Here is a 22,981-nt window from a genome sequence, read left to right as displayed (position 1 = left end):
GAAACTACAAATAAATCAATCAAATTTACAAGAAAAAAAAAAAACCATCAAAAAGTGGGCAAAGGATATGAGCAGACACTTCTCAAAAGAAGACATTCATACAGCCAACAGACACATGAAAAAATGCTCATCATCACTCGTCATCAGAGAAATGCAAATCAAAACCACAATGAGATACCATCTCACACCAGTTAGAATGACAATCACTGAAAGATCAGGAAACAACAGGTGCTGGTGAAGATGTGGAGAAATAGGAACACTTTTACACTGTTGGTGGGATTGTAAAGTAGTTCAACCATTGTGGAAAACAGTATGGCAATTCCTCAAGGATCTAGAACTAGATGTACCATATGACCCAGCCATCCCACTACTGGGTATATACCCAAAGGATTATAAATCATGCTGCTATAAACACACATGCGCACGTATGTTTATTGCGGCACTATTCACAATAGAAAAGACTTGGAATCAACCCAAATGTCCATCAGTGACAGACTGGATTAAGAAAATGTGGCACATATACACCATGGAATACTATGCAGCCATAAGAAAGGATGAGTTTGTGTCCTTGGTAGGGACATGGATGCAGCTGGAAACCATCATTCTCAGCAAACTATCGCAAGAACAGAAAACCAAATACCACATGTTCTCACTCATAGGTGGGAATTGAACAATGAGATCACTTGGACACAGGAAGGGGAACATCACACACCGGGTCCTATTGTGGGGAAGGGGGAGTGGAGAGGGATAGCATTAGGAGATATACCTAATATAAATGATAAGTTAATGGGTGCAGCACACCAACATGACACATGTATACATATGTAACAAACCTGCATGTTGTGCACATGTACCCTAGAACTTAAAGTATAATAAAAAAATATATATTTTGCAAAGATGTATGAATATCTAAGGAGACATCTATTTAACACAGTAGAGTAGAAGTATATGGGAGGAGAAAGAAGAAGGGGGTCTGAAAAAATTGAGGAAGAAAAACTCCAGAGATAATGTGTCATGAACTAAGATGTACAATGGACTATCTGCACCTGAATCCCATCCCTAAAAAAAGAGCAGCAACAACAAAAATAAACCAACTGAATTATATTGAAAATTGCTATTTGTTATATGTAACATCAGATATATCATCCATTTATTCCACAAATAGTTTTAGGCACCAGCTGTGTGTTCCACTGTTCTAAATACTTAGAACACAGGAGTGAATATCATATGCGATGTCCCAGCGTGCATGATACATAGTCTCCTGGCTGTGACAGACAATAAGCAAGCACATACCTAACTAAATAAACTTACTACATGATTGCTAATGTAGTAAAGCTACGATACTGCAAGTGCTATAGAGAAAAATAAAACAGGGGGTGGCTCACATCTGTAATCCCAGCACTTTGGGAGGCTGAAGCGGGTGGATCACTTGAGGACAGGAGTTCGAGACCGGCCTGGCCAACATAGTGAAACCCCATCTCTACTAAAAATACAAAAATTAACCAGGTATGGTGGTGCACGCCTGTAATTCCAGCTACTCGGGAGGCTGAAGCACAAGAATTCCTTGAACGTGGGAGGTGGAATTTCAGGGAGACAAGATCACGCCACTGCACTCCAGCCTGGGTGACAGAGTGAGACTCTGTCTCAAAAAACAAACAAACAAACAAACAGAATGAAAGGACCAAGACTAATGGGATGAGGACTCTTTTAAGTCTTTGCTATGCAAAATGTGCTCCAGGGACCATCAATACAGGCATCACCTGGGAATTTGACCCTACCTTTCCCAGATTTACTGAAACAGAATGTGCATATTAAATAAAAACCTAGGTGATTCACACATATGTTAAAGTATTGTTTTAAACAAAGTGGTCAGGAAGTACCTTTGAGGAGTGGATACTTGAGGTCAGAATGTCATGGATGGATGGTGAGGGACAGGTCCTGGGGAGGCAAAACCTTTCCAGCAGACAAGAAAGAGTTCTACTGAGGTCTCCCGGTGAGTGTTGGCTCATTTAGAGAAGAGTATGACTGCCAGTTTGCCTAGAACAAAAAAGAAAGGAGGAGAGTATTAATATATAATTCAAGTCTTGTTACTGCAAATACGTGTGTGTGTGTGTGTGTGTGTAGATAAATTTTCCAAATAAATTGCTTGTTTGTATATAATCATTTAATTTATTATACTCTTTATTGTATTTCAGTACAACAGTTCTGGCCATGTGGTGGTTACTCAAACATATTCTTGGTTCAATTATATAGCTATTCTCATTAAAAAATAAAATTGAATCATGGTTTATTGCATGCATAATTCAGCACAATTCTTAATTATTTTTATTTCATCAATACTTCTAAAAGGGTACGTATGGGGGAAAAAGGCACAGTTCTGTGATGTTTGTTGACTATAGTCAGCAAAGGAAGCAGAATCTAAACCCAAGACTTCTGAATCCTTTCCAGGAACAGATGATTACTTCTTTCACATGGTGTTTTTTATTATAAATACCTAGTGCAGTTGCTTACTTTTTAATAGCTATATCATTATTAAGAGGAAGTAGCTGGAACTATGGAAAATATTAAACTGAACCCCAGAACTAATGAATGATAAATATTACTGGCTTCAAGATGAGCCAGTCATGCAAAAAATCATTAAAAAAAAAAAAAGAACTAGATGTTGATAACAAAATACTAGCTGGCTCCATGAAAGCTTGCTATACGCCTTCCAAACACATAATGAAGTAATTCTTCTTTTGTCATTATTAAATTATTTTAACCATTTTAATTTTGACACATACATAAACATTTATCCACACAAATATGTACACATGTATATAAATTTGTGTATGGTGTTGCCATTTCTTATAACTAAGTTAAATTTTTCTTCTTATTCTCTCCCTTTCTCTCTCTCTCATATATATACACACACACAGTTACATATGTATATGTATATGTATATGTATATGTATATGTATAATCACATGCTGAAACTACCAGTTCATCCTCTTGCTGCACACCCATGGGCTCCAACTCAGTGGTAAACAGCCCTTCTTTTTCCTCATGGTGTGAGTCATGTGTTTATAGGCTTGGTGGCTCTCCACATCATCTTGTGTGACCCCATATGGTGAAAGTTTGCAGCCTAATTCACCGAATCCACAACATCACCACCTCAGCACATCACCTACTATACCTATGCTTCATCTTCCAAAGTCTTCAGCCCGTCATCCAAGATTAGCTCCAAGATCAGCTCCAAGATACCAGAGAAGGGTAAGGCTGAACCGGAGCAAATCTTGAGGAAGAAGTCACTGACCTGAGCCTTTTGTCACCTCAGCTCCCACCCACTCTCATCCCTCTGCCTAGGCCTGACCACCTACTGGGCCATCTTACCTACTACATGCATCTTAGAAATGCAGCCTGTCACTCAACTCAGGTCTGATTTTTGATTTGCTTAAATTTTCACTTTACAGTCAGACACAAATAAAGGCTAATTTTAGAACTTCAATAAATAAATAAATGCAGTGTGCATCTTGCATTGTCTTTTACTTCGTTATCTACAGAAGTTTTTATTTTAGTCAACTGTACCATTTTTTCTTTAATGGTCAGAACATTTTTTGTCCTATTAAGAAACTATATTTTTTCTTACATTTTTCTCCAGGAAATAAATTTTAATTATGATGGAATCATGTTTGAATGTCCCAGGAACCTTTTGTGTTCAACTCAAACCTCTTCTAATCACTTCTTTAAGATTCATACCTGATTTTCATCTCTCTATTTTTTTCTGTAAGAATTTTACTTGACATATGGTTTACAGACATATATTTTGTTTTCCCTAGTAGACATACAATCTATAATTTTATGGTTGGTATGAACTCTTTCGGTGTGTAATCTTTATTCCTTTTAATGTTTTTATTTACATTTTTATTTAATGACCAAATCTCAAACATTCATGAATTTTTGTATATGTAACCATCATCAAGATTAAGATACAGTGTATTTCAAGCTTGCCCTGGGTTCCTTTCCAGGCAGTATCCATCAGTACTATTCTTAATTTCTATCATCATCAATTAATTTTGCCTGTTTTTGAAATTCATGTAAGTAGAAACAAACAATATTCACTTCTGGACTTGCATATTTTTTTTCCACATGAATTTTTTTAATCTATGTTGTTGCATGTAGCAGCAATTTTTAAAATTACTTTGGTGGTATTATATTGTAAAAATATACCAAAAATTATATGTCTATTCTCATGTGGAGGGAAACTGGTTGTTTTGAAATTTTTGGTTATTATAAGTAAAGGTTCCATGCAAATTTTTGTATATGCCTTTTGGTGGTTATGCACACATTATTTGGATGTACACATAGTAGGAGTATATATAGTACCCTTACTGTGTATACATAGAAAGACTGGATAGGGCATATACTTAAGTAAGTAATATTCAATTTTCTGAGTAGTTGTACAAATGTATACTCCCTCCAAGTATGGTATTTATAGTTGCTCAACATATTTAAGATCACCTGAAAGTTGCTATCTTGTTCATTGTAATAATTCTGGTAGCTGTGTAGTGTTATTTAATTTAGATTTAATCTGTATATCTATTGTGACTAATATCTATCTTTTAATGTGCTTATATTAGCATTTAGGAATCTCTCTTTTTTAAAATAACTTCACTATTAATGCTGATTTTTTTATAGTTTCTTGTCTCTTCCTTGAATACAAGTCATTCAGCAAATAGATTGAAAATATTCTTCCAATCCATTTGCATTTTCATTCTTTCATTGCTCTATTCAAATGAACAGAAACTTTTAGCTTTAATAAACTCAACTATTTTATTTTCTCTGATAACCAGGATTTTTATGTACTAATTGAGAATTTTTTTCTAATATGAAGAAAAGATAATTTTTGAGGTGATAGATATCCTAATTACTCTAATTTGATCATTACATATTATATTCAGGTATGAAAATATCACATGAACTACCAAAATATAGAAAACTATTATACATAAACAAAAAAGAAATCATTGTCAAAGGCAAGATTATGAAAACATATGTATATGTATTTTTCCAGTCTTTAGGTTTTACCTTTCATATTTAAGTTTATAACCACTTGGAACTTATTTTTTGTATGGTGTGACATAGGGGATCAAGGGTCACTTTTTTTCCCTCAGATATCCAATCAATTCAGCATCATTTATCAAAAAAGACAATTATTTTCCCCACTGATTTATAGGGGTGCCTTTGTTGCATATCAGATGACTGTATCAATTGTCTCATTGGTTATATACATTGACCTATATTACACTGTCTTCAAAACTGTAGCTACATAGTAAATATTGGTATGTAGTAGTTTAAAACTTTCAATTATTACTCTCAAGAATAGCTATTCTATTCTGTATTCTGTATGCTTCTATATAAACATAAAATATGTCTGTTTATCAGTTTTCCTTAAAAAATCTGCTTGAATTTTGATATGTTATGAATACATTTGTATGATTCAATCTAAAAACATTTGAGAAATAAACAAATTCAGAAAAAATAACTGATCAAAACTAACCTGAGAAATTACAGAGAATCTAGAGAACTCAAATCTAATATAGCCACTGATTACAGTTAAAAAGTCACATAAATACAAATCCATTCCCACACAGTTTTGAAGATGAGTTTTACTAATCAACTCTACTCTTATATTTCAGAATGTAGAAAAAAAAAGATTTTTTTAAACTTATTTAATTATGCTAGCATAACCTTGATACCACAATTCAAAAAGAACAGTAGGTAATAAAAAATTACAGGACAAATTTACTTATGGATATAAATGCACATATCCTTACCAAAGTCTTAATGAGCCTGAGAAGGCAGTGTATAAAATTGTTGCATTACCAATATTGAGTTTTTTTAGGGAGTTCAAGGTTGTTTTGCATAAAAGTCCAATATATTTATCATTTTAAGAATTAAAGTAGAATAGTGTTATAATCATCTCAATACATGCACAAAGAGCACATGATAAAATTCAACATCAGTTCATGGTTCAAAAATTAAAATAAAGAAGATTCTTTTCAGTTTAAGGAGGCATCCTTAACCTGGTAAAACTACAAAAGTATTTTTAAAATTAAAACTACATTGTGATATTGAAAGTAATATGTCTAAGATTAGAAATAAAGATGTGTGCCTATTATAATCATTTTAATTCACCATTAGTGAAGAAGCCAAATGACTAATGCAGGAAAGATAAATATACACATAAATAAAATAAAAGGATTAGGAAGTAAGAAATTAAACTCATTATTTGTGGATTATATGATTATCTACTTAGAGAATCATACTGAATCAATCTATGTATGTATTTAGATATGTATCTATGTATGTTACTAGAATACAAAATTTCTGGATGAAAAAGTCAATGAACAAAATTCAATTGCATTTCTTAATACTAGGAAAAAACTTTTTAAGTGAAATAAAATAGATTCTTTTTACTACAGAATAAAATTCTAAAGTATTTAGATATAAATCTAAGAATAGGAAAGGACTTTGGGGAGAAAACTATAAACTGCTTGACAAACAATTTTTAAAATCCAAATAGCAAGATTTACTGTGTATCTTCACTGTAATATTCAATACCATAGACACATCAGTACACTATAAGTGGAAAATTTAAAGAAATATGAACATATGAATATTCAATATAATTAGAATTTAATTGCCAATTTCTTTTTTTCCTCGTGCCTTGACAAAGTAATTCTAAAAGCATTGGGGAATAAAAGATCTATTAAAAAGCAAGGCACTCTCAAAACTCTCTGTGAAGAAATTGCCTTAAAGAGGCATCAAGAATTATTATAAAGCTAAAATAATTAAGACATTGTACAATGGGGACAGAGTTAAAGAAATTAATAGAATACAGTAGAGACTTTAGTCCTAGATGTGTCCATATACAGCAGTTTAATTTATGACAGAGTTAGAAAATGTAATGAGAAAATGGGCTTTCAAATAAATGATGCTGAGCCAATTAGCCATTCATATTAAAACATTGAAATTGTATTTTCCTTTATCTCATTTTCAAACCATCATTTCTAGGTGGAATACAGATATGTAAACCTTAGAATATAATATAGAATGCTATCTTTAGGATGTCATGGTAAGAAAAGATTTTCCGAATTGAACTCAGACAGAAAGCATACCCCCCCAAAAAATTGATAAATTTGGATACATTAAAATGAAAACATATTTTGTGTACCAAAAATGTTATTAAGGTAACAAAAATGCAAACTACAAACATAATAGACTATATATGCCATGCCTATAACCAAATAATGCTTTTTATCTACAATATATAAAGAAACATGAATCAATAAAAACAATGAAAATAAATGGAAATATTACAGGAGAGTGCCTGTGTCAAAAAATATTTAATCTTATTGTAAATATGTAAATAACCATAAAAGTACAATTAGATGCTTTTTAATAAACAAAAGATAAAACATGTCTAAAAGTTTTAAATTATTACCAATTGTTGATAGAGTATAAAATAAAAGATAAATATTCTAGGACATTTAAATTGATATGTTTAATTGAAAAGCAATTTAACATTTAATATATCTTTTCTTTCTTTCTTTTTTTTTTTTTTTTTTTTGAGACAGAGTCTCACTCTGTCGCCCAGGCTAGAGTGCAGTGATGCAATCTCGCCTCACTGCATCCTCCGCCTCCCAGGTTCAAGTGATTTTCCTGCCTCTGCTTCCCGAGTAGCTGGGATTACAGGCACCTGCCACACGCCCAGCTAATTGTTTGTATTTTTAGTAGAGACTGGATTTCACCATGTTGGCCAGGATAATCTCAAACTCCTGACTTCAGGTGATCTACTTGCCTCAGCCTCCCAAAGTGCTGGGATTACAGGAGTGAGCCACCACGCCCGGCCTTTAACGTATCTTCTAAAGTTAACCATTCAGACGTTGAATTATGCTATTTTTTCACCATTCGGAAACTCTTGCACACTTTACTAAGAGAAATGGATAAGGATGAGTAAAATAAAACCTTCCTTACAAGAGCAAAACAAAATTAATAAAAACAATAAATGGCCCAAAGACCAAATAAACAACGCTGTTATTCATTGACATAAATTGAGAAAAGCCTAATGCCAAATGAAAGAAGGTATCGTAATTGATATAACATGGCTCCATTTATATGTTAAAAAACAGATAAAATTATATAATATTCCAAGGATTCATGTAAATGTAGCAAAAGGGTTAAAAGGCAACATTCAAAGCAGTTATAGAATCTGAGAAAAGGGGAGGATACAATAGGGGCAGGCCACAAGGGTCTTGGTATTTTGCTACTACTGAATTTCCTGGATTGGGTGGTGGTTATACATAAAACTGTTCTTTAAACTTTACATATCTATTGCATATATTACTCTAAAGTTAAGTGTCTTTTCACACTCATATTCATGCACAAAACATTACAAAAATAACGATATACTATAATATCTTTTATAAAGTTGGTATGTCTCAAGAGGAACTTACCAATTAGCAGACCTCACAATAAAGTGATCATACAGGGATTAGTAAATTTCCTTAAATGTCAATTTTTGCTTGTCTTTTTCTAATGTCAGATATTTTTCCAGAGAAAACTCCATTCAACTCACAGTTTAATTAAGGCAGGAGTATAGGATCTGGAGGCAGGAAACCTAAAGCCAATTCACGCTGACTTCCTGGAACTAAATCAAAAAGAAAACCCCAACTGTCCACGCCCACGTAACCTAAGGACCAGTGGTTACTCCTTTTGCAATCCTCAACCCCTTTTCTGCATAGCAGATGAAAAATTGAAAGCACCTCTGATTAGTCACCTCCCACAACCAATCAGACTGGTCACGAGCCTAGTCTTCATTTGCATAGGGGTATAACTTTTTAACTTCAGCCTCTGATGGGTCACCTACCAAAACCAGACTGGTAGTGAGCCACTCCTTCATTTGCATATGGTGTAAACCAGGTAACCAACAGGAAACCTCTACAGGGCATTTAAATACCAGAAAATTCTGTAACCAGGGCTTGTGAGCCACTTCTTTTAGCTCATTCCCACTCTGTGGAGGCTACTTTCATTTCAGTAACTGTCTATTTTTGCTGCTTCATATTTTCATTGTTTTGTTTGCGCATTTTGTCCATTCTTTGTTCAAAACGCCAAGAACCTGGATGACTCAAAGACCCTCCGCCGGCAACACAATGTCTTAAGCCCAGCTGGCAATAGTAATCTAAATGCTGAGTGAGAAAATTGGAGTTGAGAAAACAACTTCCCAGCTGAGTCTATCCTTTATCAGTGCACCACCGAGCCTTAATTCAATGTCTCTAATTTAAATCTCCCAATGAGTAAATCCCAGTAATTACTTTTTGTTGCAGTAAAAAAGCATATAACACAAAGTTTACTTTCTCAGCCATTTTTAAATGTACAGTTCCGTAGTGTTAAGTATATTTCCATTATTGTGAAACAGATTTCCAGAACTGTTTCATCATGCAAAACTGAAACTGTATAGCCATTCAACCACAACTTCCCCCATTTTCCCTCTCCCCAGCCATTGGTAACCACTATTCTACTTTATGTTTCTATGAATTTGACTATTTTAGATTCTACTTCACTTATAAGTGGGATCATATAGTATTTGTCTTATTTGGCTTACTTGCCCGGTAATTAGTTTAGATGTTTGACTTTTTAAAATTAAACTCTTAATTTTGAGATAATTATAGATTCACATTCAGTTGTAAAAATAATAAAGAGAGATCCTGTGCCTTTTGCCTACTTACCCTCAATGGTAACAACTTTCAAAACTCTAGTCAATATCACAGCCAGGATATTGGCATCAGCACCTTCAAGATACAGAATATTTCCATCACCACAAGCATCCCATGTGTTGCCCTTTTATTGCCACACCTAGTTTCCTCACACCCACACCCCTTCCTTAGCTCTTGTCTACAATGAATCTGTCTTCATTTCTCTAATTTTGTTATCTTAAGTATGTTATAAGCATGGAATTATAAAGTATTCAACCTTTTGGAATTGGCTTTTTTCCCATTAATTCTCTGTAGATTTATCCAAATTGTTACATGTTTCAAGATTATGTTCCTTTTCATTTCTGAGAATAATTCAATGGTAGGAAGATGTCAGTTTGTTTAATCATTCAACCATTGAAGTTCAATTTGTTTGTTTCCAGTTTTGGACACTTATGAATAAAGCTGCTATATATATTCAGTACATGTTTTTGTGTTAACATAGTTTCATTTATATGGTAAAAATATCAATTAAGAGTGTGACAGTTGACTCCCATGGCAAAGGTATGTTTAGTAAATACACTATTGAACTGTTTTCCAGAGTGGCTGTATCATTTTTCATTCCCACTGCAAAGTCTGAATGGTACAGTGGTTCTGTGTCTTTGTCAAATTTTGTTATGGTCACTATTTTATGTTTCATCCATTCTAGATTTGTAAGAATATCTTATTATGGGAATTATCTGTATTTCATTAATAGTGATATTGAACATCTTTTCATGTACTAACCTACGATCTATATATCTTTGATAACTTTGGTGAAATATTTCTTCTTTTGCACAGGTCCTAATTGGACTTTTGTTTTTGTTTCTATTTTTGTTTTATTTTTGAGACACAGTTTTGCTCTTGTTGCCCAGGCTGGAGTGCAATGGCATGATCACAGTGATAACAGCTCATCACAACCTCCGCCTCCGGGGTTCCAGCGATTCTCCTGCCTCAGCCTCCCGAGTAGCTGGGATTACAGGCATGCACCACCACACCTGGCTAATTTTGTATTTTTATATATTTAGGAGAGACGGGGTTTCTCCATGTTGTTCAGGTTGATCTCAAACTCCCAACCTCAGGTGATCTGCCCTCCTCAGCCTCCCAAAGTGCTGGGATTACAGGCGTGAGCCACCGCACTGGGCCTGTTTGCATTTTTACTGTTGAATTTTGAGGTTCTTTTTATATTGTAGATAGTAGCCTTTTGTCAAATATGGGATTTGCAAATATTTTCTCCCAGTCTGTAGTTTTAAATAGAGCCTTTCATAATTCAAAAGTTTATGTTCTAATAAAGTCCAATTTACCAATTTTTCTTTTGATTGATTACACATTTTGCATCAAGTCTAAGAACTCTGCCTAGTCCTAGGTTACAAAAATATATCCTATGCTTTTTTCTAAATATTTTATACTTTTATGTTTTATACTTAAGTCCATAATTTTATATCAATTTCTGTATAAGATGTGTAACTTAACTGAAGGTTCTTTTTTCCCTTGCTTGCTCACTTCCTCACTCAGCTCCCTCATCTGTTGAAAATACCATCTTTCCTCCATTGAATTCGATTAGTTATGTCATGTTGTCAAAAATCAGTCTGGCATATTTTGATGCATCTATCTGAATTTTTTATTTAGTTGTGTTGCTTTATGAGTTTATTCCTCTGCTGTTACCATAGTATTGATTAATGTAGCTATGTAAATATCTTGAAATGTGGTAAACTAATTTCCCTTTCACTTTATTCAACCTTTTATTTGCCATCTTATCCTTCAACTTGTATTTTAATAAAAAGTCATGTAGAAGCAGATATAAATGCAAATATTAGTTATAACTTCATATATAGTTAAACCTGGCATTCTCGGATTGCTAAGAATTAAAAGCTGAAGTTGGCCAGGCATGGTGGCTCACACCTGTAATCCCAACACTTTGGGTAACCGAGGTGGAAGGAGGACTGCTTAAACCCAGGAGTTTGAGACAAACCTGGGCAACATGGTGAAACCCCATCTCTACAAAAAATACAAAAGTTAAGCGGGCATAGTGGCATACATATGTAGTCCCAACTACTTAGGAAGTTGAGGTGGGAGAATTGATTGAACCCAGGAGGTCAATGCTACAGTGAGCTATGATTGCGCCACTGCACTCTAGCCTGGGTGACAAAACCAGACCCTTTCTCAAAAATAAATAAATAAATAAATAAATAAATAAATAAATAAATAAATAAATAAATGTTATAAAACAACAACAAATAAAATTTAACAAAGACATAGGTCTCAAGAACAAATATTATAAAGAGATATTAGACAACTTTGTGACTTATCTCTGAATTGATCAGGCCTTAATAGCAAATATTGAAATTATTTTGCTTAGCTAAAGCAGAAAATAAATTTATTAAATAATAATAATTAATAAGGGGTCACATATTATTTGGGTGGGTCAAACAGCCAGCCTCAAAGATTTTATTTTTAACTACTCATTGTGATTGTAAAAATACCCCTGCCACCTCCACATGGCATTAACAGCATCCAGGACTGGACACCAGGACTTTCACCACTGCCCTTGTGTCCAGCCAAATACCTTATGATCATGCTTGCCAGATATCAATTTCCCTATGTGATCACCACCTTACACAGGTCATGTTTAACTAAAAAAAATTAAGCATTCCTATGTGCTATGTCCTCAACATTCTCCTTCCTGATAACTGTTAATTTATAAATTCAAAATCCACAAATGTGTATCTTGTTAGCAGAGCTTGCTAGCACCTAATTGGCAGACCCAATTAGTATCAGATGATAAATAACAGCTGAGGAGAAGTAAATCCGGAAATAAGAGAATTTATTGTCCGCTCTTATTTTGTGAGGATGAAACACAAATGCGGGAAATTACCACGATATATAGAGAGTATTTTAAAACATTGGGTGGTCCTTTGTGTTAAATGCACATAAAATTTTAGTCTATTTTCTTGCCTTATCCTTCTTATTTCTATTACGTTTCATTTTTTAAAGTTTTTGCAAGATGGGAATCATAGAATAATAATCAATTTTGACAGATATAAAGAGATTGCTGATATAATCAGTTTCTGTTACATGCATGAGATGAATTTGAGGGGGAGGAGAGATGGGAAGTAAACAATCATTTCTGGTCACTGTGATAATAATATTATAAATGCAATTCCATATCTGACTAATTAGTGTACGTTCTATCATTATGCTATCTCATTCAGCCTCATGGCTTTAAATGCCATTCATTTGTTGACTCATTCCCAGATTTATATCCCTAGCCCCCATTCTTAGAGCTAAGATCCAGACTCATATACCCAGTTGCCTACTTGCTAAATACTCTTAGAAGTTTGTATATATCTTAACCTTAACAAGATAAATGCAAATATTTTGATTTTTCTATAAAAATCTGTTCTTCCATCAAGCTTTCCAATTTCAGTATAACAGGTCACTGGTCAGATGCTACCCAGAAATCAGAATAATCCTTAATTTCCATTATAAATTAATTCATCCACAATCCATCAACAAGACTAAAATATACTCTGAATTTGCCTATTTTCTGGCATCTGTTCATTTTTGTGGGGATAGTTACCACACCAACAAAAGCTGACAAAATATCTTGCACTATTCCAAAAGCATACTAAGATTTCCTCTTTCAACTCTTACCCTACTATAATCTATCCTTCTGAACATGGAAATAAGAATACTTCATTCTTAGGCCGGGCGCGGTGGCTCAAGCCTGTAATCCCAGCACTTTGGGAGGCCGAGACGGGCGGATCACGAGGTCAGGAGATCGAGACCATCCTGGCTAACACGGTGAAACCCCGTCTCTACTAAAAAAAACCCAGAAAACTAGCCGGGCGAAGTGGCGGGCGCCTGTAGTCCCAGCTACTCGGGAGGCTGAGGCAGGAGCATGGCGTAAACCCGGGAGGCGGAGCTTGCAGTGAGCTGAGATCCGGCCACTGCACTCCAGCCTGGGCGACAGAGCGAGACTCCGTCTCAAAAAAAATAAAAGAAAAGAAAAGAATACTTCATTCTTTTTAACAGCTGATAGTGGTTTCTTACTGCTTTTAAAGTATAGGACAAACTTCTATCATTGGTCTAACGAAGTCTCCATGGTTCCTGCCAACTTCTCCAAGTTGATCTCCTGTTCCCTCACTGGCCTTTAATAATTCTAATAATTCTAGACTTCAAGACTAAGATTTCTATTCCTTAGTGGGCTTTTTACTTATTATTTTCACTGCCTGGAATATTTTCCTCCCATGTCTGCTTATCAAACTCCTTCTTTTGATTCAAGTATAACTTTCTTCGTATCTATTCAGTCTAAATTACTAAAGAAAACTCTGCCCCCTTAATGAATACACAGTCTCTCTTCTTGTTCTTCTATTTACTATATAGTCTGTGCTTCCATGCTGAGAAAAATAGCAAACTACTGAATTTCCTGGTAACTTCTAGCAGGATCAATAAAATCCTCCTCCTCTGTTTCAAAGCTAGTTTGTCCGATAGAGTTTTCCTTTAATGTTTACATCATGATTTAACATGACAATCTGTGAAAATGTAATGAAACATATGATTTGAATTATCACTAAAGAGAATCTTGAGCCACTAGAATGCATGCATTGTAAACATATGTGATTACAGAAACATGTGAAAGTCTTCTTCAGATAGTGGTTTTTAAGGCTTTCTTTTTCATCAGATTTATATTGACAAGAATGTTTTCCAGACCCCTGCACATGCTAGTTGTTGACACTTTTCTGGAGCTCACTCTCAGGCTCATCTTTATTATAAACCCTGGGATCAACTCTGTCCTTTGTTCAAGAGAAACAGAAACGTAATTAAGGGTCAGCAACTAAACACAGAAGCATCCTCGTTCCTAGGATACCTGTATCAAGTCCATTGTCACTTTATTTTATTCTTACATCTAAGACTCTACCTAGTATTCCACCTCTAGCCTTGAGGGCCCTGTTTTATTCACTTTTGTCTTACTCTCTTACTGGGTAATCTGTTGTCTCCTTCAAAACCTAGATCCTTCCATGAACATTCCTAATTCACAAAAGATGGACATAATTCTTCTGAATCCTAGTCCCTAAAAATGACACCCTACTTTTTCTTACTAGAATTTTCTCATACCTATTATCTGTAGCTTGTTTGAATCTCTACATATAGCCTAGGCCACTGTGATTTTTCAGCAAGTACATTTGACACGTATTTCCTATCTTTTACCAGGCTTTTCTGATGCTTCCTTATCCAGCTATTGCCATAATAATGCTGTGTAACAAACAACTCCCAAATTTAGTGGGTTCTTAAAACAAGTATTTATTTCTCAGTCACTGGTTTGCTGGACATTATGGTTCTGGTGGATGTGTCTAAGGTTAATCAGACTTGACTCAGGCTGTGGCTTGGGTTCACATTTTTCCACATAATTTCTCCCCCTTCTGTAACCGTGTTTCTCTCCTATCCAGTGACACAAGCACAAGAGGGCTAAGTGAAAACACATGATGTCTCTTAAGCCTTTGTCTCAGAATTAGCTCATTATCATTTCATCCCACATTCTTTTTTTCTTTTTTTTGAGATAGAGTCTCGCTCTGTCACCCAGGCTGGAGTGCAGTGGTGTTCACTACAATTTCCACCTGCTAGGTTCAAGTGATTCTCAGGTCTCAGCCTCCCAAGCAGCTGGGATTACAGGAGTGTGCCACCACATCTAGCTAATTTTTGTATTTTAGTACGGACAGGGTTTCGCCATGTTGGCCAAGCTGGTTTTGAACTCCAGGCTGGTTTTGAACAAGTGATCCGCAGGCCTCAGCCTCCCAAATTGCTGGGATTACAGGTGTGAGCCACCATGCCCAGCCTTCATATTCTATTTTCCAAAACAAATCTCACAGTCAAACCTATTATTGAAGAGGTAGGTAAGTGTACCCTGCCATAGGGGAACCATTAGAATATGGGACGGAATAAATAATTGCAAACAAATTCAGCTTACTGCAGATTATCCCTCCTTAATTTGACTGATGAGACTGTTCGCCATGCATTGCAAAGGCTATACTCCACTCACTTATTTATGCAGAAATATCTATTGAATATTTGTTATGTATCAGACACTGGAGTTTCATTACTGAATAAGAAATTATCTCTGTTCTCATGAAATTCAAAAATCTCCTGGGAAAGTCAAAAAGGTAAAGAGACAATTATAATGTCATATATGCTGCAGTATCATTGTACATATAACATGCTCTGAACTCTTAACCCAGTCTCGGTGGTTATAGAAAGTTCTGTAGATGAGCAGTTTTCCCACAAATATTCATCAGCTCCCAAGTTTTAACAATCCTCCCTGGGTTTATTTAATCCCAATATTTTCTACTTTCCTACTTAGACCTGTCTCTCTCTGTTTGCTGAATTCTCAATTCTTATTAAAAAAAAAAAAAAACAGGATTTGATTTTATTCATAAAATTCATAAAAAATTTATGTTGAGATAATACATCCTTTGAGGATAATTATCTTCAATAAATTAAAATATGGCAATAAGTAGATTATTAGTCTAGAAAGATTGTTGGGACAGTATTTTGAAGTCTGCCCCACTGTGTCATTAAGAGTTCTGTAGAAAGACAGAACCAATATTCTATATACATGTCTATATATGTATACACACACACACTCACATACACACATACTCATGAGAGGGGATTTATTAAGGTGATTAGCTCATGCAATTAAGGAGGCTGAGAAGTCTCATGATAAGCCATCTGAAAGCCTCAAAACCAGGGAAGCTGATGGTATAACTCTGTCTGAAGCCAAAAGCCTGAGAACCCGAGAGTCCACTGGTGCATGTCCTGGAGTCCAAAGGCTAGGGAACCTAGGGTTCTGATGTCCAAGAGCAGGAGAAAATGGGTCTCCCAGATCCAGAAGAGATAAAGTAAATTCACCTTTCCTCTGCCTTTTTGTTCTGAGACCTCAGCAGATTGAATGGTACCCATCCACACTGATGGTGGATCTATCTTACTCTGTCCACTGATTCAAATGACATTCTTTAAGGAATCATTCTCACAGGCATACCCAGAAGTAATGCTTACCATCTATCTGTGCTAATTCAATCCAGTTGACACTTAAAATTAACTGTCGCATTCACCTTACATGATATTAAATTATTTTTATAATGATATTTTAGAATATATATCGTAATTATTTATATTATAGCAATAATAGTACTAACTTCACTACATGTGGATACTTTTTACATCCTATGATAATCATATATAAAAATCGTTTTTATATATTTTTCATGATTTAAAAATTTTGACATAAACTTGTTACTATTATCAATACTGCACTTCTAAATTCTCACTAGTATTACTTTCTGTCCACAGCTGACTAACTTCACAGACAACTCAAGGAAGAATTAACAAGAAATGCACCCAGAAACATTTCTTGTCATTCCAACTTCCATTACACTTAAGAAAGCCAACGTGAAAGTTGTAGAGAGTTTAATATGAGAGACATCTGATTCTAACCACAGGCCCTCCACTCACCAACTGAATAACTATGAATTTGTTACTGAAACCTTTTATTTATTTATTTATTTATTTATTTATTTTGAGGCGGAGTCTCGCTCTGTTGCCCAGGCTGGAGTGCAGTGGCCGGATCTCGGCTCACTGCCAGCTCCGCCTCCCGGGTTCACGCCGTTCTCCTGCCTCAGCCTCCTGAGTAGCTGGGACTACAGGCATCCGCCGCCACGCCCAGCTAATTTTTTGTATTTTAGTAGAGACGGGGTTTCACCGTGTTAGCCAGGATGGTCTCGATCTCCTGACTTCGTGATCCGCCCGCCTCGGCCTCCCAAAGTGCTGGGATTACAGACGTGAGCCACCGTGCCCGGTCCTGAACTTTCTAAACTTCTATTTGCTCACTTATGAAATGTAATAATAATTTTTAAAATAGTTATAATAACACTTAACTGATACAGTTGTTAGGGAGATTAAATGTGATGTGGCATGTGCTTCATAGCACCATTTTGCCGATATTTATCATTCAAAACTATCAGCTTTCATTACCGAGAAAAGAATGGTGAGCCTGTATTCGCTAATGCTTGGTGATTGGCCGTCCTTGGTGTTATGAATAACTTTCTAAAGGTCAGCTAATGCTTGCTCATTAGCTTAAAGTCAGTATGCAAGCATAACTCTTTGTTCCTCAGGGTCTTAAGAGACTAAAAACTGTGTGTGTGTGTGCGCTTGTGTGTGTAGAATATATAATTTATAGTAACATAAATTGAAAAAAATCAGATTTTTACTAACCAGTCACATACATATATATATATACACACATATATATATAAACAACATAACCTTATTTTTTAAAAAGTCATTTTGAAAGTCCCTTTCAGTTTTACAATATTTTGTTAAAGCTATCCTACACAATAATTTATTTCATGAATATTCTTATTTGTTTAATAACATGTAGTAGTTTAATTTTAAGATGCTCTAGTAGTGCCCTCTGTACTATCCCAATATCAGTAACCCCTGACATGGAAGCAAGATAAGGATTATTAGTTATTAAATATTGTTCTCACTGGAGTAAATGAATATCAAGTGATCTCTAAAAAGTCAGATGGGGCTGGCAGCTCGAATGTGCGGATGGTAGCATGAAATATTACGAAGGCTCTTAGATGACCTGATTTGGAGTCTGAAGAAAGGGGACGATATGTATGTCTACTCTGGACTAACTGGGGTTCTATGTCTTTATCTTCTGAGCATTAAAAAATTAGATTTAGTCACATTATTGGAACAGATAAATCTTATATTCAGTGATTTTCTGGGTCCCTTTAATACGCTTCCTAATCCCCAAGCTTGGTACTTTCATGATACCCACTAACTTGCAAATATCACCCAGACTCAGAGAATGTTAGAACTTTAGGGAACCTTGAGAGAATTTAATCCAATCTCTGCACATCATGTGTGAGGAAGTTTCCTGATGATTATCACTCAGAAATTTATTCTAAAGCCCCATTCTTCTTTTGTTCTGCCTCATGAAGCGCTTGTTTTATTAAACTATTAAAACAATGTTCTACGCAACATCTCTGCACTAGTTTTTCCCCTATTGTAGCCAATTCCCATCTCTAGCATTCCCTCACAAAGAGTTCTTCCTTTACCCCTCATATCATGTTGTGATAGCTATGCTTCCCAAACTCCAGCGGTGAGTCAAAGAAGATACCAGTCTACTTAGCTTGGATTACCTTGGAGAAATTTACTGATCTCATGATGTCCATTGAGATCATGTAAGCAGGCAGTGCCCCAAGTGAGTTCTCTGCTATAAACATTGATAAGTCTTCTGCAAGCTATTCCCTTACAGTGAACAGCCCCCTCCCAGTTCAACTTCCTTCCTTACCTTCCTTAGAGTGAACAGCCCCCTCCTAGTTCAACTCTCTTCCTTCACTGTGACAGGCCACGTCATATTCCAAGCAGAGAAGCATTATATAGAGAAGTAATTCTGGAAATGTGACTGACTCTGAGCTCTGACTTTTACTATCTGTCTCATCCATTGATCTCAGCAACCCTTTTTCACCAATCCTCATCTGACTCTATTCTTGAACTTGGGACATCAGATCTACAGTCAGAATCATAAGAGTTGACTCTTATAAATAGAAATAAAATACTTAATTTCCATTCCTTCCACTTATGCATCCTAAAATCAGACATCGTATCAAGAATATATGAATGAATACAAAAGAAAAGAAAAAAACAAAGGCTAAAATATTCCACACTTAAATGTAGAAAAGGTCAGAGTAGAGTTAGAATATGAGACATTGGCATTCACAGATTACTGTGTAAATGAGGAAATGAAGGCAGAAATAAAGATGTTCTTTGAAACCAATGAGAACAAAGACACAAAGTTCCAGAATTTCTGGGACACATTTAAAGCAGTGTGTAGAGGGAAGTTTATACACTAAATGCTGACAAGAGAAAGCAGGGAAGATCTAAAATAGACACCCTGACATCACAATTAAAAGAACTAGAGAAGCAAGAGCAAACAAATTCAAAATCTAGAGGAAGGCAATAAATAACTAAGATCAGAGCAGAACTGAAGGATATAGAGACACAAAAAACCCTTCAAAAAATCAACGAATCCAGGGGCTGTTTTTCTTTGTTTTTTTTTTTTTTGTTTGTTTGTTTGTTTTGTTTTAGACAAAATTGATAGACTGCTAGCAAGACTAATAAAGAAGAAAAGAGAGAAGAATCAAATAGAGACAATAAAAATGATAAAGGGGATATCACCACCAATCTCACAGAAATACAAACTACCATCAAAGATTACTATAAACACCTCTACACAAATAAACTAGAAAAACCTAGAAGAAATGGATAAATTCCTGGACAGATACACCCTCCCAAGACTAAACCAGGAAGAATTTGAATCTCTGAATAGACCAATAATAGGCTCCGAAATTGAGGCAATAATCAAGAGGCTGTCAACCAAAAAAAGTCCAGGACCAGATGGATTCAAAACCGAATTCTACCAGAGGTACAAAGAGGAGCTGGTACCATTCCTTCTGAAATTATTCCAATCAATAGAAAAAGAGGAAATCCTCCCTAACTCATTTTATGAGGCCAGCATCATCCTGATACCAAAGCCTGGCAGAGACACAACAGAAAAAGAGAATTTTAGACCAATATCCCTGATGAACATCGATATGAAAATTCTCAATAAAATATTGGCAAACTGAATCCAGCAGGACATCAAAAGCTTATCCACCATAATCAAGTGGGCTTCATCCCTGGGATGCAAGGCTGGTTCAACATATGCAAATCAATAAACGTAATCCATCACATAAACAGAACCAATGACAAAAACCTCTTGATTATCTCAATAGATGCATAAAAGGTCTTCGACAAAATTCAACAGCCTTCATGCCAAAATCTCCTCAATAAACTAGGTATTGATGGAATGTATCTCAAAATAATAAGATCTATTTATGACAAACCCACAACCAATATCATACTGAATGGGCAAAACCTGGAAGCATTCCCTTTGAAAACTGGCACAAGACAAGTATGCCCTCTCTCACCACTCTTATTCAACATAGTGTTGGAAGTTCTGGCCAGGGCAATCAGGCAAGAGAAAGAAATAAAAGGTATTCAATTAGGAAAAGAGGAAGTCAAATTGTCCCTGTTTGCAGATGACATGATTGTATATTTAGAAAACCCCATTGTCTCAGCCCCAATTCTCCTTAAGCAACTTCAGCAAAGTCCCAGGATACAAAAGTTGATAAGCAACTTCAGCAAAGTCCCAGGATACAAAATCAATGTGCAACAATCACAAGCGTTCATATACATCAATAACAGACAAACAGAGAGCCAAATTATGAATGAACTCCCATACACAATTTCTACAAAAGGAATAAAATACCTAGGAATCCAACTTACAAGGGATGTGAAGGACCTCTTCAAGGAGAACTACAAACCACTGCTCAATTAAATAAAAGAGGACACAAACAAATGGAAGAACATTCCATGCTCACGGATAAGAAGAATCAATATCGTGAAAATGGCCATACAGCCCAAGGTAATTTATAGATTCAATGCCATCCCCATCAAGCTACCAATGACTTTCTTCACAGAATTGGAAAAAACTATGTTAAAGTTCATATGAAACAAAAAAAGTGCCCACATTGTGAAGACAATCCTAAGCAAAAAGAACAAAGCTGGAGGCATCAAGCTACCTGACTTCAAACTATACTACAAGGCTACAGTAACCTAAACAGCATGGTACTGGTACTAAAACAGCTATAGAGACCAATGGAACAGAACAGATGCCTCAGAAATAACACCACACATCTACAACCATCTGATCTGATCTGATCTGTGACAAACGTGACAAAAACAAGAAATGGGGAAAGGATTCCCTATTTAATAAATGGTGCTTGGAAAACTGGCTAGCCATATGTAGAAAGTTGAAACTGGATCCCTTCCTTACATCTTATACAAAAATTAATTCAAAATGAATTAAAGATTTTAATGTTAGACCTAAAACAATAAAAACCCTAGAAGAAAACCTTGGCAATACCATTCAGGACATAGGCATGGGAAAGGACTTCATGACTAAAACACCAAAGCAATGGCAACAAAAGCCAAAATAAACAAGTGGGATCAATTAAACTAAAGAGCTTCTGCACAATGAAAGAAACTACCATCAACATGAACAGGCAACCTAAAGAATGGGAGAAATTTTTGCAATCTACCCATTTGACAAAGGGCTAATATCCAGAATCTACAAAGAACTTAAACAAATTTACAAGAAAAAAACAACCCCATCAAAAAGTGGGCAAAGGATATGAACAAACACTTCTCAAAGGAAGACATTTATGCAGCCATCAGACATGTGAAAAAACACTCATCATCACTGGTCATCAGAGAAATGCAAATCAAAACCACAATGAGATACCATCTCACACCAGTTAGAATGGCAATCATTAAAATGTCAGGAAACAACAAATGCTGGAGAGGATCTGGAAAAATAGGAACGCTTTTCCACTGTTTGTGGGAGTGTAAATTAGTTCAACCATTGTGGAAGACAGTGTTGCGATTCCTCAAGGTTCTAGAACAAGAAATATCATTTGACCCAGTGATCCCATTACTGGGTATATATTCAAAGAATTATAAATCATGCTACTATAAAGACACATGCACACGTATGTTTATTACAGCACCATTCACAATATCAAAGACTTGGAACCAACCCAAACATCCATCAATGATACACTGGATTAAGCAAATGTGACACATATGCACCAAGGAACACTATGCAGCCATAAAAAAGGATGAGTTCATGTCCTTTGCAGGGACATGGATGAAGCTGGAAACCATGATTCTCAGCAAGCCATCACAAGGACAGAAAACCAAACACCTCATGTTCTCACTCATAGTTGGGAAATTGAACAATGAGAACACTTGGACATAGTGTGGGGAATATCACACACTGGGGCCCGTCGAGGGGTGGTGAGCTGGGGGACAGATAGCATTAGGAGAAATATCTAATGTAAATGCTGAGTTGATGGGTGCAGCAAACCAGCATGGCACATGTATACCTATGTAACAAACCTGCACATTGTGCACATGTCCCCTAGAACTTAAAGTATAATAAATAAAGAAAGATTAAACATAGAGTTCTCATATGACCAGCAATTCTACTCTTTGTCCTGTACTAAAGAGAAATGAAAACATTTGTCCATACAAAA

This window comes from Trachypithecus francoisi, unplaced genomic scaffold (genome assembly GCF_009764315.1).
Source record: "Trachypithecus francoisi isolate TF-2019V2 unplaced genomic scaffold, Tfra_2.0 Lachesis_group17, whole genome shotgun sequence".
NCBI classification, from domain to species: Eukaryota; Metazoa; Chordata; class Mammalia; order Primates; family Cercopithecidae; genus Trachypithecus; species Trachypithecus francoisi.
The sequence above is the reverse complement of the archived record's forward strand: the minus strand, read 5'-3'. Positions refer to the sequence as shown.